The following is a 17,468-nucleotide window of genomic DNA, read 5'->3' on the forward strand; positions in this document are numbered from 1 at the left end:
TTTCTTTTAGTAGCAAACAAAATTCCAGTTGAATTAAAAAAAAACTTTCTGAGGCATAAAATTCATGAGGTTCATGAGTTGATGAGTCGATAGGTAGGGTCCAGGTGTGAGAGCTGCCTTCCTGGCGTCGGGAGCATTGGTACTCAGTACGGAAAACAAGATCGACGGAAAAAAAAACAAGGAAAAATAAAGAAAAACTGTTTATATTTAGCAACTGCAGCATACTTACTTACCTACCTTAGATTTTCGGAAATCTTGAACTTATTTCCCGAAATTCACTGTTAAACACAAAATTTACGTCGAATGCGGGAAAGAGCTGAATCAAACGAGAACGGTTTTGTGTTATTTTTTTACATTTTTGTCCGGGAACGAGGGAATGGTTGGTAGTTATTTTTGCATTCATGGTCCATGGACCAATAAATGCTAAATTAAAATTAATAATTGTTGGCTTAATAAAAGAATATTGTCATTTTAAGAATAGTTGCAGTTGAAGAGTGGCTTCTTAAAACAAAAAGAATCTTATTTTGAATTTATTTGAATAAGTATTATCGAAACAATAAAATGCAATATAATTGCAACCGGAATGGCTTGTTTAAACACAAAAAAAGATTTTTTTTGGTTCAATGCAAACAAGTTTCTGTCCGTGTTGAGTTATATTGTTTTGAAGTAATCAATTTTTGTATTTTCACTCAATACTCCTATGTGACTGAAAACCATGGATCTCTTTTGATTTTTAGTGACTGTATCATGGTCCCGATAATTTGGCATTCAGGCAGCGAATGAACTGAAATTAGATTAGCACACCGATGTAATTTTACTCGTCATACCTGCAAAATTCTCGTTTGTTGCGTCATTACATTCGTATTTTAGTGTGTTAATATTGCAATTTCAATTTTGAAATATTTTTTGCTGTGTAGGAACAAACTTATTATTAATTTGTGCACAGTGAGATCATTGTTATTAGGGTTAACTACCCCATTTTCGGCCTATTAAGCACAACCCGCACTTACTCTTTTTAAATCTAGCGCAGTTTAGCACCAAACGGAATTTTATTATTACCGATGGCTTCCAAATTTATTTACCTTTCCGTACGTATCGTTAAATTTGATAAAGAGAAACCATTCGTTGAGATATTGTCAAAAGTCTAACACTGCTTCTTGACGCTAAACTCGGCCTACGGATTCTAATTTCGGCCTAACGCATTGTAATGCCATTGAAACGCCAATGAATTCACTTCGGCCTATCGGATGAAGATAAAAATGGATTCGATCGGAGAGCTTCTTTTGTTTTTGTGAATTATGGGTGCAAACCTTCATATCACGCGTTCTCAATGACTTCGTTCCGTAGCTTATTAACTAAGGTATCGTACCAATCGCATCAATAACTTGTTAACTCTGAAATCATGGATTTATTTGAAGTTTTCTGATCGTTAGGCCCAAAATGGGCGATTAAGCCGAAGTAGTTCTCTACCTTATTAATGTTTTCTGCTCAATACTGCAGCTGCTTACCGGAAGGAGATCTTCCGACGATAACTTATATAAAGCTGAATACGGAAGCGGATAAGTGGAAAAATAATCTGGATCCGAAGAAGTTGAAACAGTTTGAGCTACTTTGGGGCGATAAGAATTTGGAAAAGAATTTCATAACATCTTTCACACTACTAAACCTTTCATGAGCATGAGCATGAACATGATTGACTGCCCACGAAAGGAATGGATAGAAATCTGTTGACGTGACACTCGCTTTGATGAAAGCCGAGAAATCCGCTGCCTTTTCACGAGAAATCATTGGAATGTTGGATAATAGGGTATGCATTGCAGCAGGATTCGTTTTGATAAACGATAAGCTGGATTGATGTCCTAACAATTCTATAACGAGAAGGAGCTTGAGATTGAAACCACGGTCTTCTGCTCAGTAAGCAAAAACGTTTGCCACTGGGAAATCGAGCTCCTTATATTACGACACACCACGAGTGATCGAGTTGTTGTTATTACCACGTATTCGTAGAGGGGCTTGAGATTAAACTCGACTGTCCTGCTCAATGAGCAAGAACGGTTGGTCTAAGGTCGCAGAGCCCCTTATGTCACATCATACTATCTATCATCGAGTTGCTGTTTTAACCATTCAAAGCCGGATACCGACGACGACAAATTTCGAGAGACTCACGATAAACAAGCGATGTGACTTTGATTCTTCTTGATGTGAACGCACCTGGGATTGATGCTCTTTGTCTCATAATCTAATCCAGTGGAAAAAAGTCTTTCCCAAACAAACAAGTAATTTATTCCATGATGTGCTCGATTTAGACCTTTAAAATGATGCGCCGCCATAATTTCATTCAATCGTAAGGGAAGGTTGTTAAAATTTAAAAAAAAATCCAGATAAAGTCTATACTATCACTAAACGTACCCAAGAGAGCGTGTGACTGCGAATGTTTAACGCACACAACATGCAGCACAGAAGTGGTTGTCCCGAATGAACATCCCAAAACCAGGAGCATGCTGCAGAAAATGAACGCGAAAAATCGTCGTTCGCTTCTCTCGCTCGAATCGCATTCCAATACACAAAACTGCATGCACGCGGAGAAAGAAAGTTCCTCATGTTTCGGAGCACACACCGATGCGATGTATTGGGTGCTGCTCCTATTGTAGTGCAGAGCACCAGGAGAGTGTGCCGTCTCTTTGAGCTGTCATATCCAGCACTCTGGGAACTCACTCGTCGCCACTAAATAGCAGTCCTATCCAAGTCAAGCCAACAGGAGTCCGTTCCGTGTCTAGTTTCAGTCGCACATCATCGCATCAGAGAGCAAGCAGCAGAAAGCAGAAAGCATTGGATACCTAGAGCAAATATAATAAGCCAGCCAAGAAAAAAAAGCCTGAGCCAAGAAAGAAGAAAAGCCCAAGAGAAAAGCAAACGGCGAGCGACCAGCAGAGAAAACCAGTTTAATTTTTTCACTCGCCTTCTTCCCTTCGCGAAACACACGTACCAACAACCTACGATATAGGTTTTCCTTGTGCCCGTGGTCGCCCCCAGAAGTAAGTAGGGAAAATTTGCTCGGAAAAGGTGTGTGGTTTCCCCGTCGTGCAATTTCAATTCGGTGGAAAATCGTTCACTGCTGGTGTTGATTTGGTGTTTTTCTGGTGTCAATCGTTCACCTGCTCCTCGTTGTGTCACGTAGTGTGTAGTGTGTTCTCGCAGCAGTCTTTTTTGTTTGCGCACAGTGCTCTTAAAACCCTACACTGAAAATCAAAAGGAGGAAATAGTGTGTTCGAGTAAGAAGAAAAAAAAAAACCCTCTGCAACAGCAGCAGCAGTCAAGCAATAAAGGCAGAAAAGTAAGTTAGCAACCAGCCCGGAGGAGAGATTTTTCGGTTCGATTGGTTTCGGTTTCAATTCAGTCTTCTTTTGTGTGCCTATGCCTACAACGGCGACGACGACGACGACGACGACGACGTCTTGAGAAGAAAGGATTCGAGAAAAGTTTTTTTTTCCTTAGAACACAAGCATACAGGCTTTTTCGTGTGCAGAAAAAGTGCGAGTTAGTAGCGAAAAAAGAGGAATAAAGTGTGCCCAGTGATACGTAGCACCAGGAGCGCACTAAATTGTTACAGAAAGAGAAAAAAGTTATCGAGTGTGTTTTTGACGTGTTTTCGATCGCAATTTTTTTTCGGAAGGATTTTCCACAATTTCGTCTGATGATCAAAGGAGAGATACGTAATTGTTCCAAGCCAGGTCGTTTCTAATCGAAATCAGGTAAGATAACGTGCGGCTCCCACTTGCATGGATTGGGTGTGAAATTCATAGTCAGTAATTAATTTAATAGAATTTGGGAAAAATTGAAATGTGAAAAATCTGCATGAAATTGATAATTTTTTCTCTCACACATACACAACGATGCAATAGTCTCATGCGATGTTGGTGATGGTGGTGGTTCTTCTGCTGGGTTTAGTTAGTATATCGAAAGCAGAACAGCAATAGAGCAGCTGCTGCTGCGACACAGAAAGTACGAGAGACGACGCACTTACACATCTAATTGCCCTATCAAGGTAGTGTGTAAAACGCGAGCCCATTTAAGTGCTGCTCTGCTCTCCACGAAGTGAAGTGACGGACAGTGGTATCAGTTTTTTTTTTTTTTCTATTTGAGTTGGATTTAGTCTGGGATTGAAAACACAACAATCTACTATTTTTTCATACGACGTTTCGACTCTCTACGGAGTCTTATTCCGGGAATTCAAGTTAACTATTCCATAGTCCATTCCATTTGACCAGTATTTTTTATGTTGTCATTAGGGTGACCATTTCCATGTTTCGGTGGTCCAAAAATCTATTTTTCCCCTAAATTATATATATAGTTAAATTTTATTGAATTTAACAAGTTTTGAGTTTTGCTCAATACTCCTTGATAACTTCAAAAAGACAGAACTTTAAAAAAAACATCGCTGATGTACAACATACAGTTGTGTAAATCAATGTTTTTCAAAACCAAATCCCTATTTAAATATTTTTATATTTTATAAAACGTGTTTTTAAATACCTTTCATTTCATATTTTGATCTTTAAAATTGGCCCTGTCGTTCAAAACTTATGCCTTTTTTTAAAAAAAAAGTGAATTGTTTTTGCATTACCGTAACATGGAGATGGTCACCCTAATGACACAATAAAAAAAAATGGGCCTAATATTTTGAGATTAGGAGCAAAACTACTATTTCTAACGAAATACTGAGAACCACTATATCGTTTCGCTATGGAATGGCTGTATTGTTAAAAATACAATACTACCATAGAGGAAACTCTAAGACCAGAAGGTTTCGAAGAAACGTGCTAAATTTTTTGGCTCAGCTCTGGTACTTTCTTCGGTCCCAAGCTAAACGATGCACCCCTCGAAACATTTTATCTGTCAAACTTTCATAGCGAATCAAAACAATCATAGTGTAGTACTAGAATTTCGACTAAAATTGGGTACGTTCATCGATGTACATGGGACCGATAGACTAGTTCAGTGTGAGCCAATTTAAAATCGTTAGTTACTACCGGTTGATACTACTGCTTGATTGAAAAACAGAACAACAATTCAAGCATTTGGATTTACCTCGTCATACGGATGAAGCCAAAAATGGATTCGCTTGAAGTGTTTCTTTTGTTTTTTGAGAACAAAGGGTGTAAATATTCATCATTAGTCCGGTTAACATTTTCGAATATGGCCAAGAACGCGATTATCCGTTTCAAAAGGAATAAAATCATCTTTGCAGAAGAAGCCCTGCGAAAATTGCATCCCATCCAAAAGGGATACTGGCAGGGCTAGTAGCAGGTCACTTTTTAGTGACTTGGTCACTATTTTGAAGCTAGTCACTAAAAAGTCACTTTTTACACCAAAAAGTCACTAAAGTCACTATTTCCCTAAAAAAAAGTCACTAAAGTCACTTTTCACTACTAAAATAGAGTGAAATAAAAACATATCAACAAAATGTTTAAATTGAGCACTTGGCACTAAGAAAGACTACAGTAGTTTTAACAAAATATACATACCTGTTAAAAAATTCAAAATTTTAACTAGGCTGACCAGTGAAACTATTGGGAAATGCCTTAAATTTCAATTCAAAATCGAGGAAAATATACCTCCTTTCCCCGAAAATAAATTGTAAATCTTGGAAACGTTCCAAAGGTATTTGCCTATGATATATTATCAAAAGTCTTTCAAGGATAATAAGAACTTTAAAAAAATCCAAAGTGAATTTAAGAGAATTTCAAAGGATTCTAGGGATGACACCAATATATTTCAGAGAAGAATAACAAAGTACAGACTACGAAAGTATCATGTAAAATTAAGTGCTCTGAGGACCGATTTCTTCATCTCCGCTTAAATCTTAAGCCAGGTTTACCTACATAGTTAAACTTGGCTTAACACATACGAGACGCAAAAATTCAGCTTCGAATCAATTTTGGAAATAATTCTAATATAATTGAGAGTAAATTTTAACGAGAGTTCTGAGAAGAATTCTATGATGATTGGATGAGGATTCTAGGTCCAATTCTAATATGAATTCAAAATTAGTTCTGAAATTTTGCCTAAGGGGCTCCGATGAAAATTCCATGACAATCCCGTGAACTCCAAAGATGGTCTCTGCGGATAATTCTAAAAGAATTCTGGGGTGATTATGAAGATACTTCCAAGAGAGTTCTTAAGAGTTTGAAATAAATTCCAAGAATAATTGTAATGGAATCGAATTTTGAGGGTTCAATCTCAAAGGAAATCTGAGAAGATTTTCAAAGTTATTCTGTGATGGATTTTTGTTTTGAGAATTCTGAGTGAATACTATGGGAATTCTAAATAGAATACGAATTGAATTTCCAGTTGAATGCAGGGGAGAAGTCCAAGATTATTCTAAGCAGAAATTTATGAAATTTCTGATGTCAATTGCATGGAAATTCTAAAGAGAATTCAATTGCATTTAAAATGGATTTATGGAAGGAGTCTTCAGGGAGTTCCTATAAGAATCAATAAAAAACGAAAATAATCTACTTTAATTAATCATGTATTATTACTTCATGCGTGAATTTAACGATTTACATCGTCGGAGATGCTTAACGTCAAATATCAGAGTTAAAGTAGAGATTTTATGCGATAGATGAGGAGATTAAATTATAGAGCTGATAGTTCCGTTATAGTACAACATTGCGAAAATTGTATATACAAAGTAGAAAGCGAGCCAAGGACAATTTTGAGGCGACTTGAGTGTGAAGCAATCGATAGAACTGTTTCCGCACATCGGAGGTACATGAGCAAATCGGAGATCAGCCCTTTTGCCAGTGGTGGCAGGGGGAAACACCTCTCACCATCCCTCATTACAGATGAGCTTGGTAAAGGAGATGCTCTACCCGATTCGTACCTTTAGCTGGGCGATCGCACATTATTTTTGTGCGCATTGTACATGCCACCAGACCGAGTTCGTGATCTTGAACTCATCGAGACTCACTGTCAATCAGTCTTCACAGTAATGGAAAGAGCGACTCCAATTGATGAGCTATTCATTTTTGGGGACTTTAACCTAGCAGGCGTTTCGTGGAGACCATCCCATAGCGGCTTCCTCTATCCAGATCCAGAACGTTCTGTATTTCATGCAGGAGCTATCGGCCTTCTCGATAACTATAGCGTAGCAACGCTTTCTCAAATTAACTACGTAGTCAACGAGAACAACCGTAGTTTGGACCTCTGCTTCGTGAGCACTCAGGACAATGCTCCGTTCATTTCAACAGCACCTTGTCCACTAGTTAAGCTTGTTCCGCACCATCCTCCTCTGATTGTCACTGTTGAGGACAATCTCGTTCGTGATTTCGAAAGTCTTCCTGCTGCGGTTTCTTATGACTTTCGAAAGGCCGACCATCGAAGCATTGTAGATGTGTTGTCAAACATGGACTGGGAGAACATTCTCGATCATGACGACGTTGAGGCCGCTGCGCAAACTTTTTCTCATGTCTTGGCATATGTCATTGACAGACACGTCCCGAAAAGAATTCAACGCAAAGACTCTCACCCTCCCTGGCAGACGATTGAGCTGCGTAGGTTGAAGTCGATCAAGAGAGCAGCATTGAGAAGATTTACGAAGCATCGCACGCTTCCTCTGAAACATCACTACGTGAGGCTTAATCACGAGTATCAGCGAGCCAGTCGTCGATGCTTTCTGCGATTTCAACGAGGTATTCAGCGTAACCTTAAACTTCACCCGAAATCCTTCTGGAACTACGTGAACGAGCAACGCAGAGAATCTGGCCTCCCATCGTCAATGGAATTGAACAGTGAAGTCGCTTCCACTCCGCAGGATATTTGTCGCCTTTTTTCTGTCAATTTTGCCAGTGTGTTCACTGATGAGAGACTAAGTGACGACCATGTTTCCCTCGCAGTCAGGAACATCCCACTAAATGGTCAAACGCTGAGTGCAATTGATGTCAACGTTGAGATGATTTCTAACGCTGCAACGCAGCTCAAATCGTCCTTCAACCCTGGACCCGATAGAGTTCCGTCCGTGTTTTTGAAGAAACATATTGCTTGCTTGTTAACTCCACTTCACCGTCTATTCATTGCTTGGACGATCGGTTTCTGGGTCTGCTGGAAGAACGTCCGTTACGTCAGCCGGCGCAAAATCATTATCGTTGAAGATAAACCGGTTCAGCGGAAAAATTCCTGCCTTACGGAATCCGTTGACACCAAGAGCCGCGTTAGAAGTCTTCATGAAAGCCTAACCAAAAAGCCGGCTGATTTCGTTCAGGGTGACAACCCTACCAGGATTGCATTTGAGGAAACTCTCCACTTCCTTCGAGAAAGCCGTCTTGAGCGGCCCCATGTAGCTTATGTCGAGAGGCTGTAGTTTGTGGCTGCAATGGAGGGGGGTCACATGGCACTCACGCGCTCTTTCAATAAAGCCAAGGTTCTTCGTATGTGAAGAATGACCGTCCAAAATCAAAAGAACCGGATTATCAGCTGTTGGACGCGTGCGCTTTAGAAAATGCTCGAACCGGGTGTTGAATTCTTTCACAGTCATCCAACCGGAAGTGTTGCAGACAAATACCGTGTCTGGTGGAGCACCTTCATAAGACTGGTAGTCAAACGGGTCCTAGGGAATATCATCATAGGTGGCAGTATTTGTCCCGTTGCTGACATGCAAATGCTTGCAGTGGAAAGTAGCCCTCTTTCCGCCGTTGTCACAGCTTCTACCTGTCATCGGCCTTTCAAGGCAAATACTTTGGAACGTTTCGTTTGCACCTAAGAATACAAAATGAGTCAAAACATGTATTTTATTTGAAAATGTGTACAACTTACGGTGAGCACAGAGGTTTCATCAACGTTGAAGATCCTGCTGGCACTGAATTTGCCTCCATCCATCTCACGATGCAGCACATCGAAGAAGTTGTCGACCGCTATCTTGTTGAATGCTTGCAACCTTGCAGCTGAGGTGGCATCAGGAGTACAGAGCGAAAGTTTGGGATGACGCTTCCGAAAACCGTGAAGCCAATCCCAACCAGCCAGCTGTGTCTTCGTATTGAACGAACCCGTTGCGTTCGGTCAGCTGGAAGCCAAGGCTCCGGATATCGCAGGTGGTAATTCCGTAGCATCGAACCTCAAAGTCCAAAATGTGGGCCATTAAAACAGCTTCCTCGGGAGGTATGAAAACTGTTTTGAATGAGCCGATTTGCTTCACCTCCTGGCCAAGTACTTCTGCAGTTTTCAGATAGCGGATCAGCGTAGGTCTTGGAATTCCATGGTCCGTGGCTGCTCGTTTGATGGACGTTCCACTCCACTCCATTGCTGCCTTCCCGATTGTCTTTTGTACGTTCGCACCATCACTGCCACCAAAACACTGCGTAGGTAAACAATGTAAACAAGTCAACAATGTGAGCGTTGAGGTTAGATTCCAGAATCAAGTGGTGTTCATTTTGCCCCTACTAGAGGTGTTCGTTCCGCCCCTAATCGACTATATTAATTTGAAAGCATTTTTTTAAAATAAATTATTGCAAAAAACAATATTGTGATTAATGTCAACATTCAGCAGCGATACAAAGAACGTGTTCGGGACAAATAAGTAATTGATAATAAATATTCTGAAACGTTCGTAAAACCTTATTTTGCTCTGGTTAGAAATTATAATATTTCAAACCCTTGGGTTATGATTTCTAATTTTTCATATATTTCGGTGGTTAAAAGAGGATATCAACTGTTTTATTGAAAAATTATATGTTTGATAGTGGTAAAAATGATTAACAACTTACATTTCCGTTTAAATTTAAAAGATTTTGTTATTTTGAGGGTGTCCATTTCGCCCCGTGTGTTCATTATGCCCCTAATCCCCCTAACCTTGAATAAAGATTGATATAGCCATTACTGAGATCAAGAAATATTGCCGCATCAAACTGGCTCTTTTCAGAGCCACAAACCATAGAAATAGCCCTTTTCAGGGCCACCACAATTTTCAAAGAAAGAGTTAGTTTGAAATATTTTCTAACACATTTTCTAATTATTCTTAATTACACATGAACTGAAAAAAAATCTTATTAGCTATAAATGAAAAATGGACACTTATCAATTAGGGGAAATGGACGAAATGTCAGCCTTAATTCCCCTAATTTGGACCCATACATAAATTCAGCAAACGACTAAATTTTCAATAGCGACCAACAATATCCAAAAGTACCGTCTCAATGACGCGTTCAGCTAGATATAGTTGTAAATAGTAAATTTTTGGCGATGGGCCCAATCTTAGATCCATAGGCCAACATTAGAGCCATTTCCCCTAATACACTTCTGAAGAAATCAACGGATTTCATAATAATATCGGGAATTTTAAATAACTTTGGATGAAAATAGTTAACATGTGTGAGCGTAGTCCTACGTTAACTGTTCGCACAACCCCATGTGGCTGTCCCTTGTAGTTTTTTTTTTGCTAGATTTGTTCTTCCGTCGATTTTATTTTCCGTTCTGAGTTCCAATACTACCGACACCTGGACCCTTGTTATCGACCCATCAGCTCATGGACTGGGGCAAACGGCTTTACTTCCCTTCCGATGCATAAGCATTAAAATGTTTAAAAAAAATTCTTACCCCAAGATCCCGAGGTATATTTTATTATCAAATATATTAAATAAATTCGCGTATTTATTGTAATAATAATTCCTCATATCAAGTATCAATATTTAACAAAACTAACCAAAACCTTCCAGCTAATATTTAAAACCTATGAATCTAAAAAAAATTAATGTATTTCTAAAGAATATGTATTTAAGTGGAGTTTCTATAGGTGCGGTTTAGGACTTTAGCTCGAATAATGGCAGATTTTTACATATGTACAATGATTTTCTCTATTATAGGAACCAAAATAGGAACATCCAAAACTGTAAAAAATTGTGCCTATTAACCTAACCCCCTAATATGAACCAAGATAATTTGTGCAATCAAAGGGTTAATAAATAACGAGCTTGATAATTTACTCTGTTATTAACCCATACAGTAATAATTTGCCTATTAAGTATAATACTGTAATTTCACGTATTAAACTGTAATGAGTAAGCTGAATTTATTTTTTGATTTCCTTTATTTCTAATACTCCAACCCTGCCTGAGATTTTTTTTCTGAAAATCGGCTGGAAAATCTAGGAATATCAGGGAATTTATTACTCATCATCGAGTCGACACCCTGTATTATTATTAACAAATTCATTTTATTTTTGAATGATAATAGTCACTACTTTTAATAAAGCTTGTTTTATAACATTACAATGGACGTTAGCTCAACCTAAACTTATCACTCCTAACGATAGTTCATTACCTTGAGCAAACTGATTACAATCTTTAACTTTAAATTAGCGAAATAATTCAAGCTAAACAAAGCAATAGGCTCTAAGTTACATTACTCGATTCTCTTCATCGATTTTCTCTTTCGTTAATAACTTGAGTACAGAACCATTGCTTGTCGTGTTTGTCAGATTACAAGCTAGATAATAGCATTTTTTTATCGATGTGTGTGCTGAAAATAGCTGGGGACGTCAAGAAAGTCGACCAAGAGAATCTGTCAATGTTGCTTAAATGTGAACAATGTATAATTCGTATAATTTACAAATTTAATGCATGATTCATTGCAAAAAAAAAACAAACGACCATTACCAACTGATGGCAACACTTTCCCAGAGTACCACCATCCACTCTCATCTGCGAGAGGCAAATAAATCGGGAGTACAGAGATGATAATGGCACATCTGCCTTGGGCAAAAAACGACATAAAATGTAGTAGTCACAGCACAACACCGTAAAACAACCCATTGTACATGTTTTTAGTGTGTACATTATACGTTCTCTTTCCTATTATTATAGCACCAAGAGCTAATTTACAGTTTTTTCATAAAAATTGTAACGATTTTTCTGTGTAAACATACCCAGTCGTCGTGACTGGTCCAGGTTTCGACGAGCCCAAAAACCCGTCCAAAATGACAATTAAATAGGCTTAAAAATAAAATTGGCCTTCGAATGACCGATAAAGTTTCACTTTAATCAACTGAGAAAGATAGTAGGAATCAAACAACACAAAAAAACAGAATATAGGATCACACTTTGTGCCTGTGTACTATAGAATACCAATTACGAGACCAAATTTATCTGATCATCGGCGACTAGAAGCCATAGAGACATTTTGTGTGCTATTGCTATTGGATCCCATCTGAGTGTGCACAAATCAGTGGGATGGCACTCTATCTCTCTCTCTCTCTCTCTCTCTCTCTGCTTGTCTTTCTGTCGGTCTGTCTATCTATCGGTTGGTCTGTCTGTCTGTCTGTCTCTCTAGTATGCATGGGATGGAAATGTAGGGAACCTAATTTCCAAATGGGTGCCCCATGCCTATGCCAATGGGCATGCTGATAATAGCAATTGGAAAGAAGACGACGGTGCTGTCTGAATGTCTCTATCTGTATGATGTAATCGATATGTCTCCGTTATTAAAATGGTACTTGAAAAGGGAATTTAGCAGTTTTCCGTTCAGAAGGACTTTCCCAACTTGAAACCTGTTCCATTCGTTTTCGACAAACAGCCACGCGGCACTGAATACCAGTTCCGCATTAATCTACAATCGAAGTCATTTCGGAAAGTCATTGGCTAGAGCCGTCGCACGTATTAGAGTCCAAACATCGTGCCGCGACGTGCGTCAGTTCAAGCAGGCGCACTCGTAAAAAAAATGCTCTCCCCAGCTTTCACTTTCGGACCCTAACTCTAGCCTCAGTCAAGACGCGATCATCATTGGAGCAAGTTTTTTTTTTATTCATTTCTGCTGCTGTTGTTGTTTTTCTTCTATTCCACTCGCATATCTATTTGCTTTCCTCTACCACGGGTCCTCCCGCAGATGTACCAACACAAGTATTAATGTGATCTTCAACCAGCCAGCCAGCGGCGCAGATCTGGTTCCTCGAAAACAAAACAACACCACAAAAAGCGTGGTCGCGGACCAAAACACGGACAGGCTAAAACGAAGTTTGATTTCATTGATCTGGGAATGGAGATCAGGTTTATTTTCTGCTTTGCAGCCCTGGCAGCCAACATGGTTTGGAGTAGGTTGTAAAGGTACATAGCAAATCATTTCATAATTTCGCGGATAGTGAATACCTGCCTTTGAATTGGATATCATGGGGAAAGTTGTGTTTTAATAAAGTATGATTAATCATAATTTAATAAATCTCGGTAAATATAGTCATGTCTCTCAAATTCTATATTTAAGGGAACATTGCACGGTGGGTCAGGAATGCAATCTAGAATGTTTGTGACTTGGTGTTTCGCGCAATAAATAGGATTAGAGAGGGTCTATAGACTAGACTCTCTCTAATTAGGATCATGTTTTGACATTAAATTTAATGGTGCCCACATTTATCTTTTTACTAGGGGCATCCCACTCTAAACTATAGCTCTAGTATCAATTAGGTATTTCCAAGTATCTGATAAGTAATCTTAAGTATTTTAAGTTTTTGATTTTTTTTTTCAATCGTTGTAATGTAGTTATTTGTTGTTGTATATTCCGTCAATGTATTACTTCAATCTGTTAAAATTAAATGAAGCATTTTTATCATGTTTATGGGCAAGTACTTAAATTCTACTTATGAAATAGATCATCAAAACACAATTTTCTTTCAGCGAACCAGTTGGTGCAGGGGCTACTGTTGGATCGAGAATTTATCCGATCCGAATTATTTATGATTTCGACCTGGCTGTTCAGTGCGATATCAAAGTTTAGAATTCTATTGCTTAACTGGAGGTTAATGATGCCGTTGTCGTCCAGACTTGCAACTAGATTTCAAACTGACCTTCCTAACCTACCAGTCTGAACTGCCATAGTAAAAGCGTATGTTAGACGGAATTTCGGCTAAGAATTACCGCAAGCTGCATGAGTATGGGATTTTTCACTAGGATACTAGGACTACGCTGGTTATTTGTCAAAGAGCAATAGAAATACAAGCGAGCGTGGGTGAACTCCCTGGCCGACGTAGGGAGAAAGCCGCAAACACTGGCGATATACGCCTCCTCTACGATATCTCACGACGCCTGAGTGGAGCAAGGATAAACCCGAGGATGCCAGTGAAGGACACGACTGGACAATTGCTTACCGACCCCACTGACCAGCTGAAACGCTGGTTTGAGCAACTTCGAACAACTTCTTCAAGTTTCGACGGCCAACCAGCCATCAACATCTTGGCATGATCCGCCTAGGGTGCGGCGCATCACTCGCGTCAATTCCGAGGCCCCATCACTGCAGGAGATTGAAGCAGCTATCCGAAGCATGAAATCCAACAAGGCTCCAGGGGTCGATCGCATATCAGCAAAGATGCTCAAAGCTGACCCCATGCTATCCGCACAAATGTTGCATCAACTATTTTGTAATATCTGGGACACCGCGACTTTGCCGGCCGACTGGATGCAGTGCATCTTAGTGAAGGTCCCAAAGAAGGGGGATCTGACTGTGTGCAACAATTGGCGAGGCATCATGTTACTGTGTATTGTTCGCAAAGTTCTGTGCAAATTTATCCTGAATCGGATATAGGAGAAGATCGACGCGACTCTCCGACGGCAGCAGGCAGGATTCCGTGCCGGAAGATCTTGTGTGGACCATATTGTTACGCTCCGCATCATCCTGGAGCAGGTCAATGAATTCCAAGAGTCCCTTTATTTGGTATTCATTGTCTACGAAAAAGCTTTCGACCGTCTCAATCACGAGAATCTGTGGGGCGCCCTGAGACGCAAGGGAGTCCCGGATAAAATCGTCAACCTCATCGAAGCGCAGTATGAGGCTTTCACGTGCAGAGTTCTGCATAACGGAGCCTTGTTCGACCCTACCTGGGTAGTCGCTGGTGTGAGACAAGGATGTATACTATCACCGCTACTGTTTCTCATCGTAATCGACGAGATCATGGTAGGTGCAATTGACCGTGTACCGAACCGTGGGCTTCTTTGGCAGCCTATCACCATGGAGCATCTCAACGACTTCGATTTGGCTAATGATGTTGCTCTACTAGCACAACGGCGCTCTGATATGCAGAGTAAGCTCAATGACCTAGCCGAACGCTGCCGTTGCGAGTTTACGAAACGTATGGAGATCCAACCAGATAAGTCAACGCACCAAAATCCGAATTTTCAACTCGAACGTGAAATCTGTGTTGTTATACGCCAGCGAGACGTGGTGTGTATCAGCGGAGAGCACTCAAAAGCTGCAGATCTTCATCAACCGATGTCTGCGGTATATAATTCGTACCTGGTGGCCTCACAATTGGATCTCGAATGCCGAGCTCCATCGTCGATGTCATCAGAAGCCGATAGCAACAGAAATTTGAGAGCGAAAGTGGAGGTGGGTAGGTCACACACTTCGACGGGGCGGAAACGAAATCTGCAAGACACTGGATTGGAATCCGGCAGGACATCGAAGCAGTGGCAGACCCAGGAGTTCATGGCGGTGTAGCCTCAATAAGGAAATTAAGCAAGTCGATAGGAATCTGACCTGGGTCCAGGTCAAGGCAAAAGCGAGCAGCCGCCCAGGATGGAAGTCTTTCACGTTGGCCCTTTGCTCCGCTGGTGGTGCACAGGACCCTTAAGTAAAAGTAATAGAAATACAATGAAGCATATCTGCCTTGAAATTGAACTAATTGCAATTGCCACTGGTGGCCGTATTCTGCCACGTTTTGAGAAACTTACATCGGTAGAGATGTGTTACGATGAACAGGTGAGGGAGTAGAGTGAGTCTCCTGATAATAGCTGAAAGATTTATGTGAAATCAACTTGATTTTCTTACTTTTAGGCTTTGAAACCAGTAAGGATAAGAAGGAAAATATTAATCTGTTCTAATATAAAGAGAAAGATAAGTAATTTCCCTTTAATTCCACCACCTTATTTGCTTATCCTTGACAAATACGTGTATTTCGTTTACAATATGCAGACTTCTTCAGTGTCTTGTACTAGTACTCGACTGAAGAAAAACATCGCATTTTACCGAATATATATTAACACAGGTTCATTTTCACTTAAAAGCCAGGTAAACTTAAATTTAATTTCCTGTAAGAGCAGGTACTCCACTGCTTACTCGTTGATGTGTCCTAGGTAGTAACTTGAAAAGCCATGTGTGTCCGTTTCCTTGATCCCTGTTGAGTAAAGTTGAATTACGTTGTTTGTTGATCTCGAGGCTCTCTGCAACATCCAGTTTCGATGGTGTAGATACGGTTCGTAAAATCGTGATGTCCTCCGTCGATAGTTGGTGGTCCTCTGTGAAGATGTGTTCTACAACCTTTGATTTGAAATCATATGTTAGGCCTTTCTCCTCTTGCTTTTTGGTCTTATTAACCTTCGCTATATGTTCTTTAAATCTAGTTGCTAAAGTTCTCTTGGTTTGTCCTACGTATACTTTGTTACAATAATAACAGCTTATTTTATATACACCTGCTTTACCTAAAAAATTAACTGGGTCCTTAGTGGATTCTAACAATGATTTCAACTGGTTATGTCTACTGGTGAAAACTAAATCTAATCCGAATTGTTTTAAAAGTGGTCTTAGCTTACAAGTAATATAATGATCAAATGGAATGGACACTCGTTTCAAGGGTTCAGGTGCTGCGGTGATGATTATATATAATCTCCTTTGTAGAATTCTCGCTTTTTTATCAATGATTGCCTGGATTGTGGTCTCCTTGTATTCGTTGAGTCTCGCTGTTTCGAAGATGTACTGTAATTCCTTAAGCTTTCCTGTATCGCTGAGTGGAAGAGTCTGCATCCGATGAATCATGTGGTGGAAGGCGGCCATTTTCTACTGGAACGAATGGTTGGAAGTATAGGGGATAACTCTTTTAGTGCTTGTTGGTTTCCTGTAAATTTCGTATTCAAGCGAAGATGATGATGATGACGATTCCTTGATGACTAGAATATCGAGAAATGCGAGTTTCCCGTCTTTTCCACCTCGTGAGTGAATTTAATAACATTGTGAATTCTGTTGATCTCATCTAACATTTGTGGAAGGGCTTCCCTTTTAACTACGCTGAAGATATCGTCAACAAACCTCCACCAACGGTTTGGTAATAGTCCTTTCTCCTTAAGAATTGTCTCCAAGTTGGCCATGAAAAGGGGGTTTCCCATTGGGGCTCCTTTCGTCTGCTTGTAGAAGTTACCTCGGAAAGAGAAGTAGTTCTCTTCCATACAAAGGCGGGTCAACTTAAGGTGCACATGCTCGATTCTTAGGTTCCATGTTTCGTCGTTTGGTGCCCATATAACTAAAGCATTTTCTAGGATCGGCCTTACGAGTGAACAATACAATGGTTTTTCACAGTGTAGATCCGTGAAATCCTTGGCAAGCTTAGTGATGAAGCCAAGTTGACGATTAGCCTTGGAAATAATCGACGCATACTGGGATTGAAAGGAAAGCTTCGAGTCCACTACGACACCAAGATCCGTTACTTGATCCAATATTCTAAG

The 17,468-nt window shown here is 39.9% G+C and overlaps 1 protein-coding gene across 2 annotated transcripts in view; it reads left to right on the top strand.

The window, feature by feature from the left end:
* The first annotated feature begins 2,791 nt into the window (after positions 1-2,791).
* The window catches only part of bol (boule), a 126,097-nt gene continuing 111,420 nt past the window's right edge, over positions 2,792-17,468 (top strand). Inside the window, exon 1 of one of the 2 annotated variants that reach the window (XM_065237709.1) lies at positions 2,792-3,752. The gene's annotated coding sequence lies outside the window, so the exon portion shown is untranslated. The remainder of the gene's footprint in view (positions 3,753-17,468) is intronic. The other variant, XM_065237711.1, reaches the window with a different exon arrangement.

This window comes from Ochlerotatus camptorhynchus, unplaced genomic scaffold (genome assembly GCF_037179485.1).
Source record: "Ochlerotatus camptorhynchus isolate MF236.1 unplaced genomic scaffold, CSIRO-AGI_Acam_v1.1 ptg000639l, whole genome shotgun sequence".
In the NCBI taxonomy this organism is placed as follows: Eukaryota; Metazoa; Arthropoda; class Insecta; order Diptera; family Culicidae; genus Ochlerotatus; species Ochlerotatus camptorhynchus.